This window comes from Salmo salar, chromosome ssa10 (genome assembly GCF_905237065.1).
Source record: "Salmo salar chromosome ssa10, Ssal_v3.1, whole genome shotgun sequence".
Taxonomy (NCBI): Eukaryota; Metazoa; Chordata; class Actinopteri; order Salmoniformes; family Salmonidae; genus Salmo; species Salmo salar.
Window position 1 is genome coordinate 59,840,877 of NC_059451.1, and position 27,043 is coordinate 59,867,919.

Here is a 27,043-nt window from a genome sequence, read left to right on the forward strand (position 1 = left end):
TTTTGCAGTCCCACCATGCGTCTATCTTTTTCTTTGCTTTTCTTCTTTCCTATCTCTCTAAAGAAAGTCCTCGTCCTACCCTTCACCATTTCCCACCATTGTGCTCGTGTGTCAAAGAAGTCCTGTAGCGTCTGCCACTGGCTGAACTGCTCCCTGTACTGGCTAACTACTCTATCATCTTCTAAAAAGGGAACAGTTCAATTTCCAGGGCCCTCTTCCCACAGTCACACCCGAAGTTAGTGAAAGGGTGCACGTCAGCATTACGTGATCTGAGAAAAAGGCAGGGGTTATTCTAGCATCAGTTGGGGGCAGTCCCGGGTAAACAGATAGTCAATGCGAGAGGCTCTGGTGCCGTCACCACTGGTCCAGGTGAAGCCCTCCTCTCTTGGATGCAGGGTTTTAAAACAGTCAGTCAGTTTAAAATCCCTGCACAGCCCTTGCAATAAAACACTTGACCTATCTACCTTAAAATCCTCTCCCGCCCCTCTCCTGTCTGCTCTATTTAAAACACAATTAAAATCCCCACCCACCACTAGAGGATCCCTCCCTAGCATGTGGGACTGCAAGTCTTCTAAAAGTGCGCACCGGTCATGTTTATCGTTAAAACCATACACATTTAGCATGTTAAAATCCCTCCCCATAAAAGTACAATTGGCTAAAAGAGCGCGCCCACCTACCACCACCGTGCTCCCCCCTCACCACCACATGTGGGGTCTTGATTAAAATGGCAACACCGTCATTTTTATTAAAATTTGAGCCACTCCAAATGGAGGGCCCATGCTGCCACTTGTCCTCCCATTTCCTATAAGAGGATAAAAAGGGTAGAGCACACTCCTGTAATAAAAACACATCTGAATTAAACCTTTCTAAAAAGGATAAAACCGACTGTGCTCTTATTTCTGTTTTTATACTTCTCACATTTATAGTGGTGATGTTAAAAGCCATAAAAGGGTGAGTAAAAACAGTGCTAAATGAAAAGGCATTTAAACAGTTGAAAGGAGGTTATTTTTCTGGTACTTCCTCTCTCTCCCGCCGGGGTAACGGGGGATGGCAGGGAGAGGAGGTTAAAACCGGACTTAAAAAGGAGATTGTGTTGGGGGAGTTGGGGGGGAAGGTTCTGGGTTCTTCCTCCCCCTGGGAGCTCTCCCATTCCACCTTGCCCTTTTTCTCATCGCCTTGTTCGGGGTCGGAGAGCTCCTCCGCATTTCTTTTTCGTGGGGGGAGGTGTTCCTCCAGAATCTCCACCCCTCTCCCATATCTCTTTCCGACACAGTCTCCATACTGTCTGACCCACTTGGGGAGTTCTCACTCAAGATCTCTCCGGGGCCGTCTTTCTCGGCCCTTTCTCCTTCAGGGGTCACATTAATCTGGGGCAGGGGGATTGGGGGGGGAAGGGGTTGTCCTCTCCTCCCACTTTCTCCACCACTGCACCTTCCGCGCCCTCCACTACCACCGGCTCCACCACTACATTCTCAACCACCACCGGCTCCACCACCACCTCCTCGGCAACTGCCGTTCCCTCCCCTTGGCGCTCAGAAGTCCGGTCCGCGGCCGCCGTCTCCCTCTCCCTCCTTTCGGCCCTGACCTTATTGGCCCAGGAGAAGGGGCAGCCGCGGATGAGGTGGGACCGCTCGCCACAGAGGTTGCACGACCTTCCGTTCGTGCACTCCTCGTAGCGGTGGCCCACCTCCCGGCACTTCATGCAGACGACCTTTTTACAGGCCTCTGCCAGGTGGCCATGTTCACCACACTTACGGCACAGCTTGGGCTGGTCCTGGTAGTGAACATGGCCTCTATTCTCTCCGAGGACTATGGTGGATGGGATGGCTTTCAACCCACCATAGCCCCCAGGATCCTCCCTCTGCTGGACAGTCACCCTCCAGGCCCCTGTCCAGATCCCATCGGGATCCTTCACCTGGACCAAGGGCCCCTTCACGTTGCAGTACCTGCCCAGCCATACTGCAACGTCCTCCGGCTGTACGGTTTCATTGTACATACGGATAATAACGGTTTTAATGCTATTATCCGTCAGCTTGGTCACCTCAAACATGGCTGTGAGGGACCCCTGGGTGTTCAGGGAGTTCTGGAGTTGCCCCCAGAACTCCCGCAGGAAGCTGGCGTTGGCAAAACTGACATCGAAGCCCTTCCCATAGGGAAGGGCTAAGATGCAGTTTACCTGCGCGGGATGGAAACCGAGCTCTTTCTGGAGGAATTTTCTGGAGAAATCCAATCGGGATAACTCCATTATTTTCCCTCCCTTCTCCTTTAAGAGGAGGCGCACTGCATGGTGCCTCCTCATGCCAACCTGTGCTGCTGACATGATGGAGGCCCACTCCCTTTACAGCCCAACACCGGTAAAAAAGGGGGGGGAGGGGAAGGGAAAAAAGGGAGGGAAAGGAAGGGGGGGGGGAGGGGGTTGGGAGTGGGGGTTGGGAAGAAGGAAAGGGGTGTAAGACACCCGAGGAAGCTGGCAGGCTCGGCCAGACTAAGCTAACCGGGCCTACCAGCACCACGGGACACACAACAACCTATCTAGCACAGCACCAAACTAATCTTATTAACAATGGGAAGGAACACTAGGAGGGGAATTTTTTTTGTTTTATATTTTCCACAAGAGGGAGAGGCACAAAAGGGAGAGACAAAAAATAAACCACACAACCAAACTAAGGCTAGAAAGCTAGCAGGCCCCGCCAGCAGGCCAGGCTAAGCCTACCAGCTGGCAGGCCCACCAGCCAAGAGGCCTTACAACAAAAACAAACACGGCACACCAACCAAAAGGGAAGACAAACTAGGGGGTAAGACTAACAATGCACAAGACTAACAAAACAAATTAATTAAAGTAAAAGGGGAACAAGGGGGGTAAGGGAGAAAAAAGGACACACTGACTAACAAACACCTGCCCAAACTTGAGGGACACGAAGGCTAGCAGGCCTCACCAGCAGGCCAGGCTATGCTAACCAGCTAGCAGGCTAGCCAGCAAAAGGTCCCTCAGTTGGCAACACAAATAACAAGAAACAGAAAAAAAAAACTAAGGATACAAAGGGGATGGGGGTAAAGAAAAAAAAACAGTCAAACAATGCCTGCCACGCCTAAGGGGCCGGGAGGCTAGCAGGCCAAGCTAAAGCTAGCAGGCCGACAAGCCAGAAAGCCACCCCAGCTAGCAGACAACACACAACTGAAGACAATGGGAGGAGCTAAGGAGGGGACTATAGGATACACAGGGGAGGAGAGATGCAAAACAGGACAAGCAGGGGAAAAACACAAATAAATTAAATAACTAAGGAAAAAGGACCAGAGGGCCTTTAAACTCACCCTACAGGTGCTGGTGCACCTGTAGTCCACCACCAAGACCACCACCTAACCCAGGACAAAGAATAAACAAGAGTGAGACAAAAAAACAACAATAATGACAATAAATAATGATTAGACAAAAATAAATAGCACAATTTCCCGGGCGCCCTCCGGCCTACGATCGCTTCTCTGATCAAGTGCAGCACTGACAAGGTAACTACACTTGATCGGAGCCAAAAGGCCGAGAAGCGATAACCCACAAATTGACCCCTGCACCCGCCGGGCCCCCGGGGATCTCGGCAGACCTCATCGGTTTGGAAAAAGTTGGCTCCTCCCCACCCAACGCTTCCCTGGTGACAGGCAGGTGTTTTTTTTTTCAAGTCGCTAATGCGTCTTTAAGTCACTAGCTCTTTATGTCTAGTGCGACTATTTGTTCAATGCCCGGCAAATAAGCCAGTCATCGTCGGGCTTGAACTCAATTGCCCGAGCGACTACTTTGAGTGGAAAAATACGCCGGTCGGTCGGTCGGTCGGTCGGTCAGCCGGCTTCAAGTCAAACGCCTGAGCAAAAAGCCTCGGCGTCATCTCTGTCAATTTCTCTTGAAACAAGATACCGGGCTCTGCCAGAAGCAAAGCCCTTCCAAAAATACGTTGAACTCGTAAGTGTTCCTCTCCACGGAAGTCTTTAGTAAAAGGCGAAAGGCTTGTGCGTAATGAAGAGAAACAAACCAGAGTCGTATGGAAGTCAGAGGTCGGGGCCCGAGACACACACTGTGCACTCTAGGCCGGGTCCCCGCGGGTGGTCCCCGAACCCACTCTTCCAAGTTTTCGAGGGCTGTGGGTAAAAAGTCACAGACAGACAGACAGACAGACAGACAGACAGACAGACAGACAGACAGACAGACAGACAATCCTGGTGAAGTGATTGTATTTTTTGGGGGGGGTCAAAAACAGACAGACACACACACACACACACACACACACAATCCTGGCCAATTGTTTATTTTTTTTTTTATTTTTTTTTTTTAAAGTAAAATGGCGGGAAAACGGGGGACCCCCATGGAGGGGGCTTCGCCCTTGTTTCAGTTTGGATGATTCTTCTTTTTTCATTCCTTCTCTTCTTCTGCTAGCTGTTTTACATAGCTTTGTGTATTTCTTTTTCCTTGACAATGGGAGAAAAGTGTTGCACCGTTCCCGGAGGTACTGCAATACCGGGTCGATGCGTGGAGCGGACGGAGCAAGCCCCATTTCCGACTCCCTGTTCGAAAAATCCATTTAATATGTAGTCCCCCGATGGGGGACGTATCAGATATTAAACTGATAAGAACAGATGATGATTCAAAGCTTTTATTCTAACTTTTCAAGCATTTACACAGTAAACAATTCACATGTCTTTTAACCTTTTAGTTGCCCCTATCCAAACAAAACTAGTAACAAAAAACAACCCATCAGTTTTCCAAAAACTCTGAAACCCTCTCTCTCTTGGAAGAGATGGGCAACCAACACCCTCCCACAACTTTTCTAGGGGGCTGCAGCAAAAAATCAAATACAAACACAAGCCATCAATAAACATAAGTAATCCAAAACCCCAAAAACCTACCAACCTGCCTTCTAAACCTTAACTACCTGACCAGCCCCACCCCCCCTTTCCAACGCTCTAAGGCAGCATGGTGACCCCACTTCCTCTCCTCCCTTCTTATCCTCCCTCTCAAATCTCCCTCCACTCTCCTCACTATTCCCTCCACCCCCCAGTCTGCTCCTGACTTAACCAGGCCCTGCCTGGCATCCCACAGCCCTTTCTTAAAAAGACTGATAAGCAGCCACAACTGAAAACGATCCCTACCTACCCCCCCTGCTCTCCCCACCCCTCTCTCCACCCTCACCCATGTTAAAACAAAACCCTCCTTCACTCTCCCTAGCAACCCCTGAGCCCTGGCACACACTACTCCTGCGAAAGCACAGTCCCAGTACATGTGGCGTATTGTCTCCTCCCCACCACAAGTTGGTCTCGGGCACTGGGGGGACCGTGCCAAGCTATGCCGGTACATGATGGATCTTACCGGCAAGCACTTGTGGAGGCTTAACCAATTTAGATCCTTAAGACGATTGTCTAGGCCCCGCGCCTGTATGGTCTCCCAGACCACAGCAGGGGTACCCACCACAGGGTGCGCCACAGACGCAGACGCCTCTTCGTACAGGCGTCTGTGGTCCAAACCTACTCGGGCGACTTCAACCTCGGGATGCGCACGTAGCCACTTTGCCGCATGGCTGAAGTGCCACGGCAGCTGTTCAGCCCGAGGACCCGTGTTGGACCACACCATTATGCTTCTCGCCTGGTACGAGAAAAACACCCGCAGGAAATAACCGGAGGGATGAATCACTGGATTAGCGAGCTCATTCAATAAAAACGAAACAAAAATCGAGTCCAGCTTGAGTGGGAAGTGTGGAACTCCTCTCCCTCCCTCCCCGATGGTTGAGAGCATGCGAGCCCTTGCGACATACTCATACCTGCCCCCCCACATGAACTGAAACACGAGCCTTACTAGCCCCCTCCTCATGCTCGCTGGCAAAGGATAGATGTATGCCAAGTACAGAAGGGAAGGCAGTACATCCACTTTCAGGACCAGGACCTTGCCCAAGAAAGACAAGGATCTGGCCTTCCACATTGCCATCTTCCTCTGTACCACAGCAACTCTCATGTTCCAGTTCAGTGTCGCGGAGCCGGAGGTCTCAAAAAGGACCCCAAGAATCCTCAGGGCCCCATTACAGAGAGATAGTCCCCCGGGCACGTCCGTCCTGCCCCGCCATCTGCCGAAATACTTAACAGACGACTTGGCGAGGTTAAGGACCGCTCCCGACGCGCGGGTAAAGTCTCCAATTATGGCCAGAGACCTTAGCAGGCATGAGTCCTTGCACAAAAGCAAGGTGGTGTCATCTGCGTACTGTGTCATCTTAACATGCAAACCGCCGCTTCCAGGGACCAGCAAGCCCTCCACCCCTGCGTCAGCCCTAATGGCAGCCGCCAGGGGCTCCATATAGAGCACGAAAAGGAGTGCCGAGAGCGGGCATCCCTGCCTGACCCCTGATGAGAGGCCAAACACGTCACCCAGATGGCTGTTTATGCTCACCCGGCACCCCGCTCCCACATACAAAATCTTGATCCACTTTATAAAGCGATCACTAATACCTAACCTACCTAATACTCTGAAAAGAAAAGCCCTACTGACGCGATCAAAAGCCTTGGCCTGATCAAGTGCCGCTACCATCAGAGGTAGACTTCTATCCTCAACCCAGGCGATGGAGTCCCTGATCAGTTGGAGGTTCCACCTAATGGAACGGCCTTCCACCCCACACGTTTGATCCTCATGGACAACGTAGGGAAGGGCTGTGCGCAAACGGTCTGCCATGACCTTAGCTAGTATCTTGTAATCTACGCACAGCATGGTCAACGGCCGCCAGTTGCTAAGGTCGGCGGCGTCCCCCCTCTTGTAGAGGAGGGACAGCACACCTACAGCCATCGACCTGCCCGGGACTCCAGTCTCGAGAACGGCCGTCAGGACTTCGAGGACCATCGGTCCAAGCATACCCCAAAACTTGAGGTAAAACTCAGCCGGCAGCCCATCCATCCCAGGCACCTTCCCTTTCCCCATCCTCTTGAGGGCGCTCTCCACCTCCTCTAGTGTTATTGGGGCTTCCATCGCCTTTCTAATGTCCTCCGGCACACGCCGGGACAAGTGTTCTAAGAACACGGTACCCTGCTCTTTTTCTACTACCCTCTCCTGGAAAAACCCCCGAAATGGTCAGTTGCCACCCTGACCATCTGCTCCGGCTCCCTAACCACCCTACCCTGTCCATCCCTCACCCCATAAAAAACCTGTCTTATCTGCTTTTCCCTAACTGATTTGAAAAACACTGCAGAGCAGGTCTCATTCTGCTCTATAAACTCAGAGTGTGCGCGCTGCAGGAAAGCACGGGCCTTCCGCTCGTGCACCTCCCTGAGCTGAGCCTTGAGGCTGGTAGCGTGCTCAACGTCCATCGAAGTACCGAGGTTACCAGCCTCGTACTCAAGATCGAGTAAACGTTGGAGCTGCTCCACCTCCCTTCTCTCCTCTCTCCCCTTCCTCTTACAAAAACCAATAATAAATACCCTAATTCTTACCTTAACTACCTCCCACCATTCCAAAACCCCTCCGCACATTGGCCGGAGACCCTCAAGCCCCGAAAAAAACAGAAAAAACATTTACAAAAGCCCGCTCCTCCAGGATATCCCGGTCGAGCTTCCAGTACCCCCCTACCGAAAAGGCAGACAGGCGCCTTGACCCGAAGGAGTACCCCGTCGTGATCCGAGAAAAACACAGGCAGCAGACGCCCAGACAAAAGCCCCAAGGATTTGGGTAGAAATACATAGTCCAGCCTCCGCTCGACCCCCCGAGAGTTACGCCACGTGGGACCTGCTAGCGCCGGAGTAGTGTTAAGGCCTCCATCCACCAGACCATGGCTTGCCATAAGTCCGGTGATGGCCCCCACGCTACTATCCCCTACCCCTCCTAATTCTACATTAAAATCCCCTCCCACTATCAAAACTCTGTTTGTGGCACACAGAGGTGCCAGACTCTCCACCATCTCCCTTCTCTCTGGCACCGTCTGTGGCCCGTATACCCCTATAATCCTAAGTCTAAAATCCCCTAACGTTATGTCCACCCCCAAAACCCTCCCCTGCATTGCAACGTACGTGCCTTCCACCTTCACCTCCCTAGTCCCAAACAAAATCCCAACCCCTGATGAGTGGACACCCCCCACACTCCACACCGACTTCCCCTTTTACCCACTCTTTTTAAACTGCTCTACATCCCCCCCATCCCTTAGATGTACCTCCTGCAAGAAACAAAAGGTAAAACATATGTTTGATAAACAACTAAAAACAGCAGTTCTCTTTACAGTGTCCCTTAGACCCCGAACATTCATAGTCATTATTTGAATGTTTGCCATGGTTGCACATTTAAAAAGAAAAATCAACCAGGTGCAGGGTTCAAGTACTCACTCTGTCTGGTGGGTAAAGGTCCTCATCGATCATGGACGCTGGACCAGCAGCCCCCGAGGCCCCCCCAACCCTCCCACCCCCATACCGTCCTCCTGAGAACCCCATGACGCAGGGAAGGGGTTGGGGATGGGGGGTCCCGGCGTCCCAGAATTAACCTGAGACACCCCATCCCCATCTGGCAAAAACAGCCCCGGGGACGACAGGTCCGCGTCCATCCGGATGATTGGGAGAGATGGACCCCGCGAGGACAGGGAAGACACCTCGGCAGTACTGACCATCTCCCCAACCCCTCGTACATCCACGGACAAAAACCCTTGACCCGCTACCTCTGAGGCCTCCCCATCCACTGCGTCCCCCCTCTGAGAAGCCCAAGATGCAGGTAAGGGGTTGGGGTTGTGGATGGGGGGTCCCGGCGTCCCTGAAAAAGCCTGAGACACCCCATCACCATCGGGCATACACAGCGCAGGGGTCACCAGATCTATTTCCATCTGGGTGGGTGTGAGAGATGAGACCCGCGGTGACAGGGGAGTCACCTCTGTGGCACTGTCCCCAAATACCCTCCCCACCCCTTCCAGCCCACTCTGGCCCTCTCCCGTCTCGAGGGAAAGCCTCTTTTTCTTTTTCTTCCTCCGGGCCTCACCCGATTCCAATAACAGCCCTGACTCCTGCTGGGCCTGCTGTGCTGTGGATGTGTCCCTCTTCGTTCTTGGAGTGGCTGGCAATGGCGAGATGGACCCCCATTCCGCCGTCCTCGTTTGTGAGACCTGGATCTCCTCCACCATCTCCCTCATCTCCCCCACGAGGGCCCCGAAAGCCTCTTCATCTATGAAGACTTCGTCGAGGGATGAGCCCAACTCTCCCGTTGCTCCACCAACCTCTCCCGGCGGCCTACTGATGGATTGAGTACCCGTTGACACCTGGGTCTCCGGGACCACCTCCACCGATGACCTCTCCAAAACGACCTTACCCCCGACGTTTGGAGCTGGCAAGGACCGGGCTTGCTTCTCCGGTTCCCCACTCACCATCCTCCTTGCTGCCTCTTCCGGCCTGTGACCTAGGTCCCCTTCTCCTAGCCTCCTCTTCTCCTCCACGCCCTTTCCTCCGGCCATCCTTCCCCCAGCAGCCGCTGCCGCGTATGTTTGTTGCCTCGCCGGGCACTCTCGAAACAGGTGCTGCTTACTGCCACACCCATGACATTCTTTTGGTGCCGTACAATTTTTGGCCTCATGTTCCTCCGACATGCAAAACCTGCATTTTACCAGCCCACATGAAGCTGTTCCATGCCCGTACTCCCTGCATTTCCTGCAGAAAGGTGGCTGACGAGCATAGAACAGCATGCCTCTGTCCGACCCTAAAGAAAACACCGCAGGGGGATGCAAAAAGCCCTCAAACCCCCCGGATCTTCCCTTAGGAGCACCTGGAATTGGCGGCGGCCGTTCCAGAAGCCCAGCGAGTCCTTTACATATCTGGCTCCCGATGTTACCTCGCAGTAGCGACCCAAAAAGGCTGCCACTGCCATATCCGTCACGTGTGGATTATACATATGTATATTTATTGTTCTAAAATTCCTTCTTGCCAGGCACACGATGTTGAAAAAGGACAGAGGTCTCTCCCCCTTTGCCACCTTTACCTTCTCCATTACTTCATCACTCTTACTTTCCGTGTAGAAAGTTACATCGTATGCCTCCTCCATTGAGTTCCCCTGCAGGCACATCACATCTGGGACTTTCAGAGATAGCGCCCCCATCAACACGGTCCTCGCAAAGGTGTCCCTCGGCATCCTTACTTCTCCTTCTTGCTTCCATGCAAATCTTACTGTGTTCTTTAGTCCGGCCCTCGGAACCGACCCTGTGTTCCCGCTACCCGCCATTTCGGTATGGCTGTATTTTAAATTTGTTTTGATTTTTCCCGCCAAAAATCTAAAACTCTCTCACCGCCCTCCGGCCATCGGCTTTTAACTCAGCGAGCTTTGAGGCACCGCAGTACCGAGCTTGATCTGAGCCAAAAGGCCGAGAAGCGATAACCCACAAATTGACCCCTGCACCCGCCGGGCCCCCGGGGGCCTCGGCAGACCTCATCGGTTTGGCAAAAGTTGGCTCCTCCTCACCCAACGCTTCCCTGGTGACAGGGAAGTAAAATGGCGGGAAAACGGGGGACCCCCATGAAGGGGGCTTCGCACTTGTTTCAGTTTGGATGATTCTTCTTTTTTTCATTCCTTCTCTTCTTCTGCTAGCTGTTTTACATAGATTTGGTGTATTTCTTTTTCCTTGACAATGGGAGAAAAGTGTTGCACCATTCCCGGAGGTACTGCAATACCGGGTCGATGCGTGGAGCGGACGGAGCAAGCCCCATTTCCGACTCCCTGTTCGAAAAATCCATTTAATATGTAGTCCCCCGATGGGGGACGTATCAGATATTAAACTGATAAGAACAGATTTTTTTTTTAATAAAATATATATTTATTACGTTCAAAACCCAACAAAAATCTCATACAAATCAATCAATTCAAACACAAATTCCATTAAACATTTCAAAACTATTCTATAATAACCAAACCCCAAAAACCAAAAGTCATGGGAGCATCTTCCCTCCCCTTCCCATCTACAAACCAAAACCCACACCAAAAAATCAAAGAAAAACTCACCCCATCCCGACCGACGGGGACGCCTTCTCCACTCCTGACGCTCCCCGTCGGCCGCCATCCCCTCTCCCCTGGATGCGGTAACAGCGCCCGACACACGCTCACCCTGCGTCCCGTACCCCACACTTAGGTCTACCACCCTGCCCTCCTCCTGACTCCGGCCCGGGGACCCCACGAGCCCAAACAGGGAGCTTAAGCCTCCCTCCATCGCCCAATCCTGGGCCATGCCTGTAAGGTCAAGCTCAGACAGGGGTGTAAAGGTGAAGGAAGAGGGAACCCAAGAGGGCCCTGCAACCTCCCCCTCCCCTCCACCCTGATCTGCCCCCCTCCCTCTTTTACCACCCGTCCTCCTTGAGCGCTCCCCTCTTTTCGACCTCTTGTGTGGTGGAGTAAAAGGCAAAATGTTTTCATAGCTTGCCTCCTTCTCCACCTCCACCCGTGATTTCACCTCTTTACTGTCCCCCCACTCCTTCACTCCTTCTCCTACTGGTCCCGCCACCACTGCCTTCTCTTTCTCCTCCCTTTCTGTCTCTTTCTTCTCCACCACCTTCTTCCCTGTCTCCTTCCTTTCTGTCTCTTTCTTCTCCACCACCTTCTTCCCTGTCTCCTTCCTTTCTGTCTCTTTCTTCTCCACCACCTTCTTCCCTGTCTCCTTCCTTTCTGTCTCTTTCTCCTCCACCACCTTCTTCCCTCTCTCCTTCCTTTCTGTCTCTTTCTCCTCCACCACCTTCTTCCCTGTCTCCTTCCTTTCTATCTCTTTCTTCTCCACCGCCGTCTTCCCAGTCTCCTTCCTTTCTGTCTCTTTCGTCTCCACCGCCGTCTTCCCTGTCTCCTTCCTTTCTGTCTCTTTCTTCTCCACCGCCGTCTTCCCAGTCTCCTCCCTCTCTGTTGCCTTCTCCGTCTCCTTCCTCTCCACAGCCGTCTTCTCTGGCCCCTTCACTCTCCTGTCACCTTCCTCCTCCTGCTCTCCTTCAGCCTCCTGCCCTTCCGTTTCCACTATGCTGTTGTCTTCTTTTTCTCCTCCCGCTTCCGTTTTCTCCTCCTCTTCCACCCGTGTGTCCGCTCCCTCTGTTCCAGTACTTGGTTCTTGGTCCCTCCTACCCCCATCCCCGGCTCTCGCTCCCCCCCCAGCTGCAGACGCGTATGACCTCTGACGCGCCGGGCATTCACGCCACAGGTGCGTTAACATACCACACCCGTGACATGCCTTCGGCGCGTCACAGTCCCTCGCCTCGTGCTCCGCAGATCCACAATATCTGCACTTCTTTGTGCCGCACGAGGCGAGGATATGACCATAGGCCATACAACGCCTGCAGAACGGAGGCTGACGGGCATAATGCAACGTCCCCCGGTCAGCCCCCAGGGAGAACATAGCCGGAGGATGGAGGCAGCCTCCCAGGCCCTTCGGATCTTCTCTAAGGAGAGCTTGAAAACTTCTCCTCCCATTCCAAAATCCAATGGAGTCCTTGAGATGCCTCGCTGAGGATATATTGTCCATGTATTTCCCCAGGAAAGACCTCACGTCCTCGTCCTTTACATGGGGATTATACATGATAACTGTTACCAACCTAAAATTATTCTTCACCAAGCTTTTCACCATGTAATGACACATGGGCCTCTCTTTCTCCACTTCTTTCACCTTCCGCATTATTTCCTCGTGCTTCTCCTCTGTGTAAAACGTTACGTCGTAGGCGACCTCCAAAGGGTTCTCCTGGAGGCAAAACACATCCTTTACCCCCAAATTGAGCACTCCCATCAGCAGGGTCCTTCCGAATGCCTCCCTTCCCAACGGTTCCATATCTTTCTCCTTCCATGCAAAACGTATAGTGTTAGCAAGTCCAATCCCAGGGACCGACGTATACGTAGTGTTCCGTGCCATTTCCTCCCGGAGAATGGCACACTCGATATTGCTCTTGCTCTTTTCAAAAAAGAAGGAAAAACCCAAAAGTACCTTGTCAAATAGAATCCCAGAAGAGATTCTAACCAACAAAAACAAAAAATACCGCCCTCCTATCTCCGACCTTTTGACTCAGCGAGCTCTGGGGCACCTCGGTACCAAGCTTGATCTGAGCCAAAAGGCCGAGAAGCGATAACCCACAAATTGACCCCTGCACCCGCTCGGTCCCCGGGGCCTCGGCAGACCTCATCGGTTTGGCAAAAGTTGGCTCCTCCTCACCCAACGCTTCCCTGGTGACAGGCGGGTGTGTTTTTTTAAAAAGTCGCTAATGCGTCGTTAGGTCACTAGCTCTTTAATCCTAGTGCGACTATTTGTTCAATGCCCGGCAAATACACCAGTCATCGTCGGGCTTGAACTCAATTGCCCGAGCGACTACTTTGAGTGGAAAAAAATACGCCGGTCGGTCAGCCGGCTTCAAGTCAAACGCCTGAGCAAAAAGTCTCGGCGTCATCTCTGTCAATTTCTCTTGAAACAAGATACCGGGCTCTGCCAGAAGCAAAGCCCTTCCAAAAATACGTTGAACTCGTAAGTGTTCCTCTCCACGGAAGTCTTTAGTAAAAGGCGAAAGGCTTGTGCGTAATGAAGAGAAACCAGAGTCGTATGGAAGTCAGAGGTCGGGGCCCGAGACACACACGGTGCACTCTAGGCCGGGTCCCCGCGGGTGGTCCCCGAACCCACTCTTCCAAGTTTTCGAGGGCTGTGGGTAAAAAGTCACAGACAGACAGACAGACAGACAGACAGACAGACAGACAGACAGACAGACAGACAGACAGACAGACAGACAGACAATCCTGGTGAAGTGATTGTATTTTTGGGGGGGGCTCAAAAACACACACACACACACACACAATCCTGGTGAAGTGATTGTATTTTTTGGGGGGGGCTCAAAAACCCACACACACACACACACACACACACACACACACACACAATCCTGGTGAAGTGATTGTATTTTTTGGGGGGGGCTCAAAACACACACACACACACACACACACACACACACACACACACACACACACACACAAACAATCCTGGTGAAGTGATTGTATTTTTTGGGGGGGGCTCAAAAACACACACACACACACACACACACACACACACACACACACACTCCTGGCCAATGTATTTTATTTTTTTATTTTTTTTTTTTTAAGTAAAATGGCGGGAAAACGGGGGACCCCCATGAAGGGGGCTTCGCACTTGTTTCAGTTTGGATGATTCTTCTTTTTTCATTCCTTCTCTTCTTCTGCTAGCTGTTTTACATAGATTTGGTGTATTTCTTTTTCCTTGACAATGGGAGAAAAGTGTTGCACCATTCCCGGAGGTACTGCAATACCGGGTCGATGCGTGGAGCGGACGGAGCAAGCCCCATTTCCGACTCCCTGTTCGAAAAATCCATTTAATATGTAGTCCCCCGATGGGGGACGTATCAGATATTAAACTGATAAGAACAGATTTTTTTTTTAATAAAATATATATTTATTACGTTCAAAACCCAACAAAAATCTCATACAAATCAATCAATTCAAACACAAATTCCATTAAACATTTCAAAACTATTCTATAATAACCAAACCCCAAAAACCAAAAGTCATGGGAGCATCTTCCCTCCCCTTCCCATCTACAAACCAAAACCCACACCAAAAAATCAAAGAAAAACTCACCCCATCCCGACCGACGGGGACGCCTTCTCCACTCCTGACGCTCCCCCGTCGGCCGCCATCCCCTCTCCCCTGGATGCGGTAACAGCGCCCGACACACGCTCACCCTGCGTCCCGTACCCCACACTTAGGTCTACCACCCTGCCCTCCTCCTGACTCCGGCCCGGGGACCCCACGAGCCCAAACAGGGAGCTTAAGCCTCCCTCCATCGCCCAATCCTGGGCCATGCCTGTAAGGTCAAGCTCAGACAGGGGTGTAAAGGTGAAGGAAGAGGGAACCCAAGAGGGCCCTGCAACCTCCCCCTCCCCTCCACCCTGATCTGCCCCCCTCCCTCTTTTACCACCCGTCCTCCTTGAGCGCTCCCCTCTTTTCGACCTCTTGTGTGGTGGAGTAAAAGGCAAAATGTTTTCATAGCTTGCCTCCTTCTCCACCTCCACCCGTGATTTCACCTCTTTACTGTCCCCCCCACTCCTTCACTCCTTCTCCTACTGGTCCCGCCACCACTGCCTTCTCTTTCTCCTCCCTTTCTGTCTCTTTCTTCTCCACCACCTTCTTCCCTGTCTCCTTCCTTTCTGTCTCTTTCTTCTCCACCACCTTCTTCCCTGTCTCCTTCCTTTCTGTCTCTTTCTTCTCCACCACCTTCTTCCCTGTCTCCTTCCTTTCTGTCTCTTTCTCCTCCACCACCTTCTTCCCTCTCTCCTTCCTTTCTGTCTCTTTCTCCTCCACCACCTTCTTCCCTGTCTCCTTCCTTTCTATCTCTTTCTTCTCCACCGCCGTCTTCCCAGTCTCCTTCCTTTCTGTCTCTTTCGTCTCCACCGCCGTCTTCCCTGTCTCCTTCCTTTCTGTCTCTTTCTTCTCCACCGCCGTCTTCCCAGTCTCCTCCCCTCTCTGTTGCCTTCTCCGTCTCCTTCCTCTCCACAGCCGTCTTCTCTGGCCCCTTCACTCTCCTGTCACCTTCCTCCTCCTGCTCTCCTTCAGCCTCCTGCCCTTCCGTTTCCACTATGCTGTTGTCTTCTTTTTCTCCTCCCGCTTCCGTTTTCTCCTCCTCTTCCACCCGTGTGTCCGCTCCCTCTGTTCCAGTACTTGGTTCTTGGTCCCTCCTACCCCCCATCCCCGGCTCTCGCTCCCCCCCCAGCTGCAGACGCGTATGACCTCTGACGCGCCGGGCATTCACGCCACAGGTGCGTTAACATACCACACCCGTGACATGCCTTCGGCGCGTCACAGTCCCTCGCCTCGTGCTCCGCAGATCCACAATATCTGCACTTCTTTGTGCCGCACGAGGCGAGGATATGACCATAGGCCATACAACGCCTGCAGAACGGAGGCTGACGGGCATAATGCAACGTCCCCCGGTCAGCCCCCAGGGAGAACATAGCCGGAGGATGGAGGCAGCCTCCCAGGCCCTTCGGATCTTCTCTAAGGAGAGCTTGAAAACTTCTCCTCCCATTCCAAAATCCAATGGAGTCCTTGAGATGCCTCGCTGAGGATATATTGTCCATGTATTTCCCCAGGAAAGACCTCACGTCCTCGTCCTTTACATGGGGATTATACATGATAACTGTTACCAACCTAAAATTATTCTTCACCAAGCTTTTCACCATGTAATGACACATGGGCCTCTCTTTCTCCACTTCTTTCACCTTCCGCATTATTTCCTCGTGCTTCTCCTCTGTGTAAAACGTTACGTCGTAGGCGACCTCCAAAGGGTTCTCCTGGAGGCAAAACACATCCTTTACCCCCAAATTGAGCACTCCCATCAGCAGGGTCCTTCCGAATGCCTCCCTTCCCAACGGTTCCATATCTTTCTCCTTCCATGCAAAACGTATAGTGTTAGCAAGTCCAATCCCAGGGACCGACGTATACGTAGTGTTCCGTGCCATTTCCTCCCGGAGAATGGCACACTCGATATTGCTCTTGCTCTTTTCAAAAAAGAAGGAAAAACCCAAAAGTACCTTGTCAAATAGAATCCCAGAAGAGATTCTAACCAACAAAAACAAAAAATACCGCCCTCCTATCTCCGACCTTTTGACTCAGCGAGCTCTGGGGCACCTCGGTACCAAGCTTGATCTGAGCCAAAAGGCCGAGAAGCGATAACCCACAAATTGACCCCTGCACCCGCCGGGCCCCCGGGGGCCTCGGCAGACCTCATCGGTTTGGCAAAAGTTGGCTCCTCCTCACCCAACGCTTCCCTGGTGACAGGCGGGTGTGTTTTTTTAAAAAAGTCGCTAATGCGTCGTTAGGTCACTAGCTCTTTAATCCTAGTGCGACTATTTGTTCAATGCCCGGCAAATACACCAGTCATCGTCGGGCTTGAACTCAATTGCCCGAGCGACTACTTTGAGTGGAAAAAATACGCCGGTCGGTCAGCCGGCTTCAAGTCAAACGCCTGAGCAAAAAGTCTCGGCGTCATCTCTGTCAATTTCTCTTGAAACAAGATACCGGGCTCTGCCAGAAGCAAAGCCCTTCCAAAAATACGTTGAACTCGTAAGTGTTCCTCTCCACGGAAGTCTTTAGTAAAAGGCGAAAGGCTTGTGCGTAATGAAGAGAAACCAGAGTCGTATGGAAGTCAGAGGTCGGGGCCCGAGACACACACGGTGCACTCTAGGCCGGGTCCCCGCGGGTGGTCCCCGAACCCACTCTTCCAAGTTTTCGAGGGCTGTGGGTAAAAAGTCACAGACAGACAGACAGACAGACAGACAGACAGACAGACAGACAGACAGACAGACAGACAATCCTGGTGAAGTGATTGTATTTTGGGGGGGGCTCAAAAAACACACACACACACACACACAATCCTGGTGAAGTGATTGTATTTTTTTGGGGGGCTCAAAACAACACACACACACACACACACACACACACACACACACACACACACACACACACACACACAATCCTGGTGAAGTGATTGTATTTTTTTGGGGGGCTCAAAAAAACACACACACACACACACACACACACACACACACACACACACAAACAATCCTGGTGAAGTGATTGTATTTTTGGGGGGCTCAAAACACACACACACACACACACACACACACACACACACACTCCTGGCCAATGTATTTTTTTTTTTTTTTTTTTTTTTTTTTTTTAAGTAAAATGGCGGGAAAACGGGGACCCCCATGAAGGGGGCTTCGCACTTGTTTCAGTTTGGATGATTCTTCTTTTTCATTCCTTCTCTTCTTCTGCTAGCTGTTTTACATAGATTTGGTGTATTTCTTTTTCCTTGACAATGGGAGAAAAGTGTTGCACCATTCCCGGAGGTACTGCAATACCGGGTCGATGCGTGGAGCGGACGGAGCAAGCCCCATTTCCGACTCCCTGTTCGAAAAATCCATTTAATATGTAGTCCCCCGATGGGGGACGTATCAGATATTAAACTGATAAGAACAGATTTTTTTTTTTACAAAATATATTTATTACGTTCCAAACCAACCAAAATTTTCCACACATCAATCAATTCAAATACAAATTCCAATCAACACAAAATAAACATTTCAAAACTATTCAACAATAACCAAACCCAAAAACCAAAACGTCATGAGAGCATCTACCCTCCCCTTCCCACCTACAAACCAAAACCCATACACATATCAAATAACCAAAATTAAACACTCACCCTATACTCCCGACCGACGGGGACGCCTCCTCCACTCCTGACGCTCCACCGTCGGCCACCATCCCCTCTCCCCTAGAAACAAAAACAATTCCCGGCACACCCACACTCTGTGTCTTGTGCCCCCCACTCAAATCCACCACCCGGCCCTCCTCCGAACTCAGACCCGAGCACCCCATGCCCCCAAACAGAAAACTTGCTCCTTCCTCCATCCCCCAATCCTGGGCCATGCCTGGGAGGTCCAGCTCTGCCAGGGGTGTAAAGGAACAGGAAGAAGAGGGAGCCCACGAGGGCCCAGCATCCTCTCCCCCTTGCCCTTCCTTCACCACCACCCTTTTACCACCCTTCTTCCTCCTGCTTTCCGGGCGCTCCCCCTTCTTAGGTCTCTTTATTGGTGGAGGGCGCAGCCAGGGAACATTCCTTTCCTCGTCCGTCAACCCCCCTCGCTTCATTCATATTGTCCGGCAGCCCCCCCACCATCTCCCTCAGCTCCTCCACCCGTGATCTCACCTCTTTACTGTCCCCCCACTCCTTCACTCCTTCTCCTACTGGTCCCGCCACCACTGCCATCTCTTTCTCCTCCCTTTCTTTCTCTTTCTTCTCCACCACCTTCTTCCTTGTCTCCTTCCTTTCTGTCTCTTTCTTCTCCACCACCTTCTTCCCTGTCTCCTTCCTTTCTGTCTCTTTCTCCTCCACCACCTTCTTCCCTGTCTCCTTCCTTTCTGTCTCTTTCTCCTCCACCACCTTCTTCCCTCTCTCCTTCCTTTCTGTCTCTTTCTCCTCCACCACCTTCTTCCCTGTCTCCTTCCTTTCTATCTCTTTCTTCTCCACCGCCGTCTTCCCAGTCTCCTTTCTTTCTGTCTCTTTCTCCTCCACCACCTTCTTCCCTGTCTCCTTCCTTTCTGTCTCTTTCTTCTCCACCACCTTCTTCCCTGTCTCCTTCCTTTCTGTCTCTTTCTTCTCCACCTCCGTCTTCTCTATCTCCTCCCTCTCTGTTCCCTTCTCCATCTCCTTCTCCACCGCCGTCTTCTCCGACCCCTCCACTCTCTTATCTCCTTCCTCCTCCTGCTCCTTCTCTCCTTCAGCCTCCTGCTCCTCCTCTCCTTCAGCCTCACGCCCCTCCGATTCCACCATGTCCACTTCTTCCTTTTCCTCTTCTTCTCCTACTGTCGCTCTGTCCTTCTTCTCCCGCCGTGTGTCCTTTTCCTCTGTGCCAGTTCTTGTTTCTTTGTCCCCTCCTCTTCTTCCCCCATCCCCGGCTCTCGCTCCCCCCCCAGCTGCAGACGCGTATGACCGGTGACGCGCCGGGCATTCACGCCACAGGTGCGTAATCATGCCACACCCGTGACATGCCTTCGGCGCGTCACAGTCCCTCGCCTCGTGCTCCGCAGATCCACAATACCTGCACTTCTTTGTGCTGCACGAGGCGAGGATATGACCATAGGCCATACAACGCCTGCAGAACGGGGGCTGACGTGCATAATACAACGTCCCCCTGTCAGCCCCCAGGGAGAACATCGCCGGCGGATGGAGGTAACCCCCCAACCCCTCAGGGTCCTCCCCTGAGCAACGCCTGGAATCCTCTCTTCCCATCCCAGAAGCCCAGGGAGTCCCTGAGGAGCCTTGCCGAGGAGACATTGTCCATGTAGCGCCCAAGGAAAGTCCTCACCTCCTCGTCCTTCACATGAGGGTTATACATGTTAACCGTGACCACCCGGAAATTGGTTTTTCCCAGGCTGGTCACCTCGTAATGACACATCGGTCCATCCTTTCCCACTTCTCTCGCCCTCCTCATCACGTCCTCATACCTGTCTTCTTTGTGGAGCGTCACGTCGTAAGCCACCTCCAGTGGGTTCGCCTGGAGGCACAACACTTCCCCCACCTCCAACTTTAGGATCCCAATCAAAATTTTTCTCCCAAAGGTCTCCCTCCCAAACGGCTCCATCTCCTTGTTCCTCCAGGCGAACCTCACCGTGTTCGCTATCCCGACTCCAGGCATCTTGTTTGGAGCATGTCGAGCCATCTTGAAAAAAAAGCTCTCTTAAAAAGAAGCCACTAGAAAAATTATTTTTGAAAATTGAAAAAAAACCGTCTCCCACACTCCAAACCTTTCCTCCCTCCGGCCTTCCTTCGACCTTTTGGCTCAGCGGGCTTTGGGGCACCTCGGTACCAAGCTTGATCTGAGCCAAAAGGCCGAGAAGCGATAACCCACAAATTGACCCCTGCACCCGCCGGGCCCCCGGGGGCCTCGGCAGACCTCATCGGTTTGGCAAAAGTTGGCTCCTCCTCACCCAACGCTTCCCTGGTGACAGGCGGGTGTGTTTTTTTTTAAAAAGTCGCTAATGCGTCGTTAGGTCACTAGCTCTTTAATCCTAGTGCGACTATTTGTTCAATGCCCGGCAAATACACCAGTCATCGTCGGGCTTGAACTCAATTGCCCGAGCGACTACTTTGAGTGGAAAAAAATACGCCGGTCGGTCAGCCGGCTTCAAGTCAAACGCCTGAGCAAAAGTCTCGGCGTCATCTCTGTCAATTTCTCTTGAAACAAGATACCGGGCTCTGCCAGAAGCAAAGCCCTTCCAAAAATACGTTGAACTCGTAAGTGTTCCTCTCCACGGAAGTCTTTAGTAAAAGGCGAAAGGCTTGTGCGTAATGAAGAGAAACCAGAGTCGTATGGAAGTCAGAGGTCGGGGCCCGAGACACACACGGTGCACTCTAGGCCGGGTCCCCGCGGGTGGTCCCCGAACCCACTCTTCCAAGTTTTCGAGGGCTGTGGGTAAAAAGAAGACAGACAGACAGACAGACAGACAGACAGACAGACAGACAGACAGACAGACAATCCTGGTGAAGTGATTGTATTTTTGGGGGGCTCAAAACACACACACACACACACACACAATCCTGGTGAAGTGATTGTATTTTTTTGGGGGGCTCAAAAACAACACACACACACACACACACACACACACACACACACACACACACACACACACACACACACACAATCCTGGTGAAGTGATTGTATTTTTTTGGGGGCTCAAAAACACACACACACACACACACACACACACACACACACACACACACACACACACACACACACTCCTGGCCAATGTATTTTTTTTTTTTTTTTTTTTTTTTTAAGTAAAATGGCGGGAAAACGGGGGACCCCCATGAAGGGGGCTTCGCACTTGTTTCAGTTTGGATGATTCTTCTTTTTTCATTCCTTCTCTTCTTCTGCTAGCTGTTTTACATAGATTTGGTGTATTTCTTTTTCCTTGACAATGGGAGAAAAGTGTTGCACCATTCCCGGAGGTACTGCAATACCGGGTCGATGCGTGGAGCGGACGGAGCAAGCCCCATTTCCGACTCCCTGTTCGAAAAATCCATTTAATATGTAGTCCCCCGATGGGGGACGTATCAGATATTAAACTGATAAGAACAGATTTTTTTTAGATTTTTTTTTAGAAAAATTTTTCATTCAAAGTAAATCCATCATGGTATTTTTAATTCACAAAACAAACGAAAACCCAAAACAAAAACTCAGGGGAGCATCTTCCCTCCCCGTCATCCTAAACACTACCTTTCCCTATCTCCCCGTCCCTAATCTAGAATAACCCCAGCCCTAATCCCCCCTTCCATCTCTCCCGGGCAGCATGCTGCCCCCACTTCCTCTCCTCCCTCTTCATCCTCCCCCTCAAATCACCTTCCACCCTCCTCACTATTCCTTCCACCCCCCAATCTCTCCCTGTCTTGACCATGTTCTGCCTGGCTTCCCACAGCCCCCGCTTAAAGAGGCTCATGAGAAGCCAGAGCAGAAACCTATCCCTATCCGTGCCCCTCGCTCTCCCTACACCTCTCTCTAGCCTAGCCCACGTCAATACAAAATCACCTCTAACCCTTCCTAACAACACCCGTGCCTTCGCCCATACTACTCCGGCAATGGCACAGTCCCAAAAGACATGGCGCACAGTCTCCTCCCCGCCACAAGAAAGTCTTGGGCAGGTGGGGGATCGCGCCAAGCTATGCCGGTACATGGTGGAGCGTACCGGCAAACACTTGTGGAGGCTCAACCAATTCAGGTCCTTGAGCCTGTTGTCCAGGCCCCGCGCCTGCACTCCCTCCCAGACCACCGCCGGGATGCCCACCACAGGTGCCGGACTTACTGCCCGTCTAACCTCCTCGTACAGGTGCCTGTGATCTAAACCTACTCGGGCGACTTCAACCTCGGGGTGCGCACGCAGCCACTTGGCCGCATGGCCAAAGTGCCACGGCAGCTGTTCCGCCCGAGGACCCGTGTTAGACCACACCATTACGCTTCTCGCCTGATACGAGAAGAACACCCGCAGGAGGTAACCGGACGGGTGCAGTACTGGCTGAGCAAGCTCCGTCAACAGAAATGAAACAAAAATTGCGTCCAGCTTGAGGGGGAGATGTGGTACCCCCCTACCTCCCTCCCCGATGGGACAGATCATGCGTGCCCTGGCGACCCACTCGTACCTGCCACCCCACATGAACTGAAACACCAGCCTCACTAGAGGCCTCCTCAGACTAGCCGGCAATGGGTAGATGTACGCCAAATACAATAGAGATGGCAATACATCCACCTTGAGAACCAGGACCTTGCCTAAAAAGGACAAAGACCTAGCCCTCCACATCGCTAGCTTCTTCTGTACCACTGCGATGCCCATGTTCCAGTTCAGCGTCGCTGAGACGGAGGTCTCAAAATGGACCCCGAGTATCCTCAGGGCCCCGTTACAGAGAGATAACCCTCCGGGCACATCCGTCCTACCACTCCATCTTCCGAAAAACTTAACGGAAGACTTCGCGTGGTTAAGAACCGCCCCCGACGCTCGGGTGAAGTCCCCAATAATGGCAAGGGACCTTGTCAGGCACGAGTCCTTGCAAAGCAGCAAGGATGTGTCGTCGGCGTACTGTGTCAACTTGACACGGAGACCGCCACTTCCAGGGATCAGCAAGCCCTCCACCCCTGTGTCTGCCCTAATGGCAGCCCCCAGAGGCTCCATGTACAGAACGAAGAGGAGAGCCGAGAGCGGGCATCCCTGCCTGACCCCAGACGAGAGGTCAAAAACGTCACCTAAGTGACTGTTTACACTAACTCGGCACCCTGCTCCGACATATAATGTACGGATCCATCCTATAAACTTCTCCCCAAATCCTAATCTACCTAACACCCTGAATAGAAAGGATCTATTCACGCGATCAAAGGCTTTCGCCTGATCTAGCGCTGCTACCATTAAAGGCAGCCCCCTATCTTCTACCCAAGCGATGGAGTCCCTGATCAACTGTAGGTTCCATCTGATCGAGCGACCCTCTACCCCGCACGTCTGATCCTCATGGACGACGTAGGGAAGGGCTGTGCGCAACCGGTCCGCTAAAACCTTTGCAAGTAGCTTGTAATCTACGCACAGCATGGTCAACGGCCGCCAGTTGCCAAGGTCAGTTGCTTCCCCCTTCTTATAAAGAAGTGACAGCACACCGACCGCCATTGATCCCCCCGGGACCCCCGTCTCAAGGATGGCCTTCAAGACTTCGAGGACCACTGGTCCAAGTATACCCCAAAACTTGAGGTAAAACTCGGCCGGCAGCCCATCCATCCCAGGTACCTTCCCTTTTCCCATCCTCCTGAGAGCGCTCTCAACCTCCTCGAGGGAGATCTGAGCCTCCATCACATCTCTAATGTCCTCCGGCAATCGCCGGGACAAGTGTTCTAAAAACACATTTCCCTGCTCTACATCTATTACCCTCTCTTTAAATAAACCTCGGAAATGATCAGTTGTTACCCTGACCATTTCCTCCGGTTTTCTAACTATGCTACCATCTTCTTTCCTCACCCCATGCATTATCTTCCTACTCTGTCTGGCCCCTAACCGACTTAAAGAACATAGCGGAACAAGTCTCATTATGTTCTAGAAAGCCATTATGCGCACGCTCCAGGAAAGCTCGAGCCTTCCGCTCCTGCAGCTCCCTGAGCTGCGCCTTCAGGTCAGTGGATCTCTCCCAGTCAATCGACCCGCCGAGGTTGCCTGCCTCGTACTCGAGTTCGAGCAACCTTTGGATACGATCCACCTCCCTCCTTTCCTCCCTTTTTTCCTCTTACAATATCCTATTATAAAAGCCCTAATCCTTACCTTAACTAAATCCCACCACTCTAACACCCCTCGACATGGACCGGAGGCCTTCAAGCCCCCGAAAGAAACCAAAAAAGGTGTCAACGAAAGCTTGCTCCTCCAGCACATCCCGATCTAATTTCCAGTACCCCCCTACCGAAGAGGCAGACTGGCGACCCCACCTGCAGGAGCACCCCGTCGTGATCCGAGAAGAACACAGGCAACAGCCGCCCAGACAACTGACCCAAAGACCTAGATAGGAAAATGTGAGTCGAGCCTCCGCGCAACCCCCCGGGAGTTGCGCCATGTGGGACCAGCCATTGTCGGAGTAGAGTGCAGGCCTCCATCAACCAGACCATGGCACGCCATTAGCCCGGTGATGGCGCCTGCACTACTATCCCCCTACGCCTAAATCTATGTTAAAATCCCCCCTATCACTAAGTGCCTATTTGTAACACACAGGGGCGTCAGACAGTCCACCATCTCCCTCCTGTCTGCCGCCACCTGCGGCCCATACACCACCACTAACCTATACCTACTATCCCTAAAAGTGACATCCACCCCCATAACCCTTCCTTGCATTACAACAAACGTTCCCTCCACCTTCACCTCCCTATTCCCAAACAAAATCCCCACCCCTGTAGAATGAACCCCACCTATACACCAAACTGATTCCCCCTTATCCCACTCCCTACTAAACCTGATGACATCCCCTCCATCCCTCAGGTGAACCTCCTGTAAAAACAAACATCAAAACCCACCCCTTCCAAAAAACTAAAAACCGCCCTCCTCTTAACAAAATCCCTCAAACCCCTTACATTTATACTAAAAATATTAACAGAAAATGTCATTTAAAAAAATTAAAACTCTACATCAACATAATTTAGCCCAAAACATAACAAAAAACAGGAGACTCACCCGATGCTCCCCTGCTTCGTCTCATCCGGCGGGGACGTCTTCTCCTCTCCTGACGTCCCCCCGTCCTCCTCCATCTCTCCAACCCAGGATGCAGGTATGGTGTTAGGCCTTGGAGTTCCCTGCATCCTGGGTTCCCCACCAACAACCTCCTCTCCTCTCTCCCTAAAGGCAGCTGGACTGAGGTCGAGAGCAGGAGATCCCACCTCCCCAAGCAGGAGTTGAGATCCCCCCTCCGACACCCAGCCCAGCGCCACGCCCTGGGAGTCTCCCTCCACCAGCTGTTGGGGGCTGAGGCAAACAGCGATGCCAAAGGCGTTCTTCCCTCCCCCATCACACGCTTGGCCACCCCCTCACCCCCTCACCCCCTCCCTCTCACAGCATGCCGAGCTCCCCCTCTTCCCTTTCTTCTTCGGCTTTGGAGGCAGCGGAGAGACACCACTCCCCCTCTCCGCCAGCTCCTCCACCATTCCCCTCAACTCCTCAACTAGGGCGCTCGACATGCTGTCCCCCCACTCCCTCACCCCCCTTCCCTCCTCCTCCTCCCCAGCCCCCCGCCACCGGCACCCCCTCCACCACCTCTCCCTCCCTTGTCGGTGTCTCTTGCTCCTCCACTCCCTTTCTTCCTTTCAAATCTTCTCCTTCTTCTGCTCCCGTGTCTTCTTTCTCCCCCTGCCCTCCTGCTGTCGCTCCTTGCTCCTCTTCTTTCCGTTCTTTTCTCTTGTCCTTTTCCTGTGATGTCCTTCCTTCCCCTCTTCTTCCCCCATCCCCCGCTCCTGCTCCCCCCCCAGCTGCAGACGCGTATGACCTCTGACGAGCCGGGCACTCCCGCCACAGGTGTGCTGACGAGCCACACCCGTGGCACGCCTTAGGCTCGTCGCAGTCCCTCGCCTCGTGCTCCGCAGATCCACAAATTCTGCACTTTTTTGTGCTGCACGAGGCGAGGATATGACCGTAGGCCATACAACGCCTGCAGAACGGGGGCTGACGTGCGTAAAACAACGTCCCCCTGTCAGCCCCCAGGGAGAACATCGCAGGAGGATGGAGGTATCCACCCAATCCCGTAGGGTCCTCCCTGAGGAGTGCCTGGAAACCCCGCCTGCCATTCCAGAACCCCAGGGAGTCCCTGAGGAGTCTCGCCGATGATACGTTGTCCATAAACCTCCCCAGGAATGCCCTTACCTCCTCGTCCTTGACGTGCGGGTTGTATATATTCACAGTTACCACCCTAAAGTTATTCTTCGCCATACTTGAGACCTTGTAGTAACTCAAAGGCCTCGTATCTCCCACAGCCTTCACCTTCTTCATGATTTCGTCATGCATTGCCTCCGTGTAAAAGGTGACATCATAGGCCTTCTCTATTGGGTTACCCTGAAGGCATAAAACGTCTTTAACCGTCAGATTCAGGATCCCCATCAAGATAGATCTCCCAAATGTTTCTCTCCCGAATGGCTCCATGTCCTTGCTTGCTCCATGCAAACCTCACCGTGTTTACAAGTCCAATCCCAGGAACCGATCTTTTTGGAACATTTTCTGCCATCTTGTCCGGTAAAGCTCTCTTCCAATAAAAAGAAGCCGCTTTGAAAAAGTTCGAAAAACAATTCCCAAAAAAAATAATTACCGCCCTCCTACCTCCGACCTTTTGGCTCAGCGAGCTCTGGGGCACCTCGGTACCAAGCTTGATCTGAGCCAAAAGGCCGAGAAGCGATAACCCACAAATTGACCCCTGCACCCGCCCGGGCCCCCGGGGCCTCGGCAGACCTCATCGGTTTGGCAAAA

General features: G+C 52.3%; 5 non-coding genes and 4 pseudogenes across 5 annotated transcripts; all 9 read right to left on the minus strand.

Annotated features, from left to right (window-relative positions):
* Positions 1 to 3,906: 3,906 nt before the first annotated feature.
* Positions 3,907 to 4,021, minus strand: LOC123724942 (U5 spliceosomal RNA). Its single transcript, XR_006757419.1, has one exon. It is a non-coding gene; the product is annotated as a U5 spliceosomal RNA (small nuclear RNA).
* Positions 4,022 to 4,468: 447 nt separating this feature from the next.
* Positions 4,469 to 4,638, minus strand: LOC123724712 (uncharacterized; annotated as a pseudogene).
* Positions 4,639 to 10,613: 5,975 nt separating this feature from the next.
* Positions 10,614 to 10,788, minus strand: LOC123724708 (uncharacterized; annotated as a pseudogene).
* Positions 10,789 to 13,411: 2,623 nt separating this feature from the next.
* Positions 13,412 to 13,528, minus strand: LOC123724786 (U5 spliceosomal RNA). The gene has a single exon (XR_006757262.1). It is a non-coding gene; the product is annotated as a U5 spliceosomal RNA (small nuclear RNA).
* Positions 13,529 to 14,231: 703 nt separating this feature from the next.
* LOC123724709 (uncharacterized) lies at positions 14,232 to 14,406 on the minus strand (annotated as a pseudogene).
* Positions 14,407 to 17,034: 2,628 nt separating this feature from the next.
* On the minus strand, positions 17,035 to 17,151 carry LOC123724787 (U5 spliceosomal RNA). Its single transcript, XR_006757263.1, has one exon. It is a non-coding gene; the product is annotated as a U5 spliceosomal RNA (small nuclear RNA).
* A 692-nt stretch (positions 17,152 to 17,843) lies between these two features.
* Positions 17,844 to 18,018, minus strand: LOC123724725 (uncharacterized; annotated as a pseudogene).
* A 2,755-nt stretch (positions 18,019 to 20,773) lies between these two features.
* LOC123724788 (U5 spliceosomal RNA) lies at positions 20,774 to 20,890 on the minus strand. Its single transcript, XR_006757264.1, has one exon. It is a non-coding gene; the product is annotated as a U5 spliceosomal RNA (small nuclear RNA).
* A 621-nt stretch (positions 20,891 to 21,511) lies between these two features.
* LOC123724722 (U2 spliceosomal RNA) lies at positions 21,512 to 21,695 on the minus strand. Its single transcript, XR_006757238.1, has one exon. It is a non-coding gene; the product is annotated as a U2 spliceosomal RNA (small nuclear RNA).
* Between the last annotated feature and the right edge of the window lie 5,348 nt (positions 21,696 to 27,043).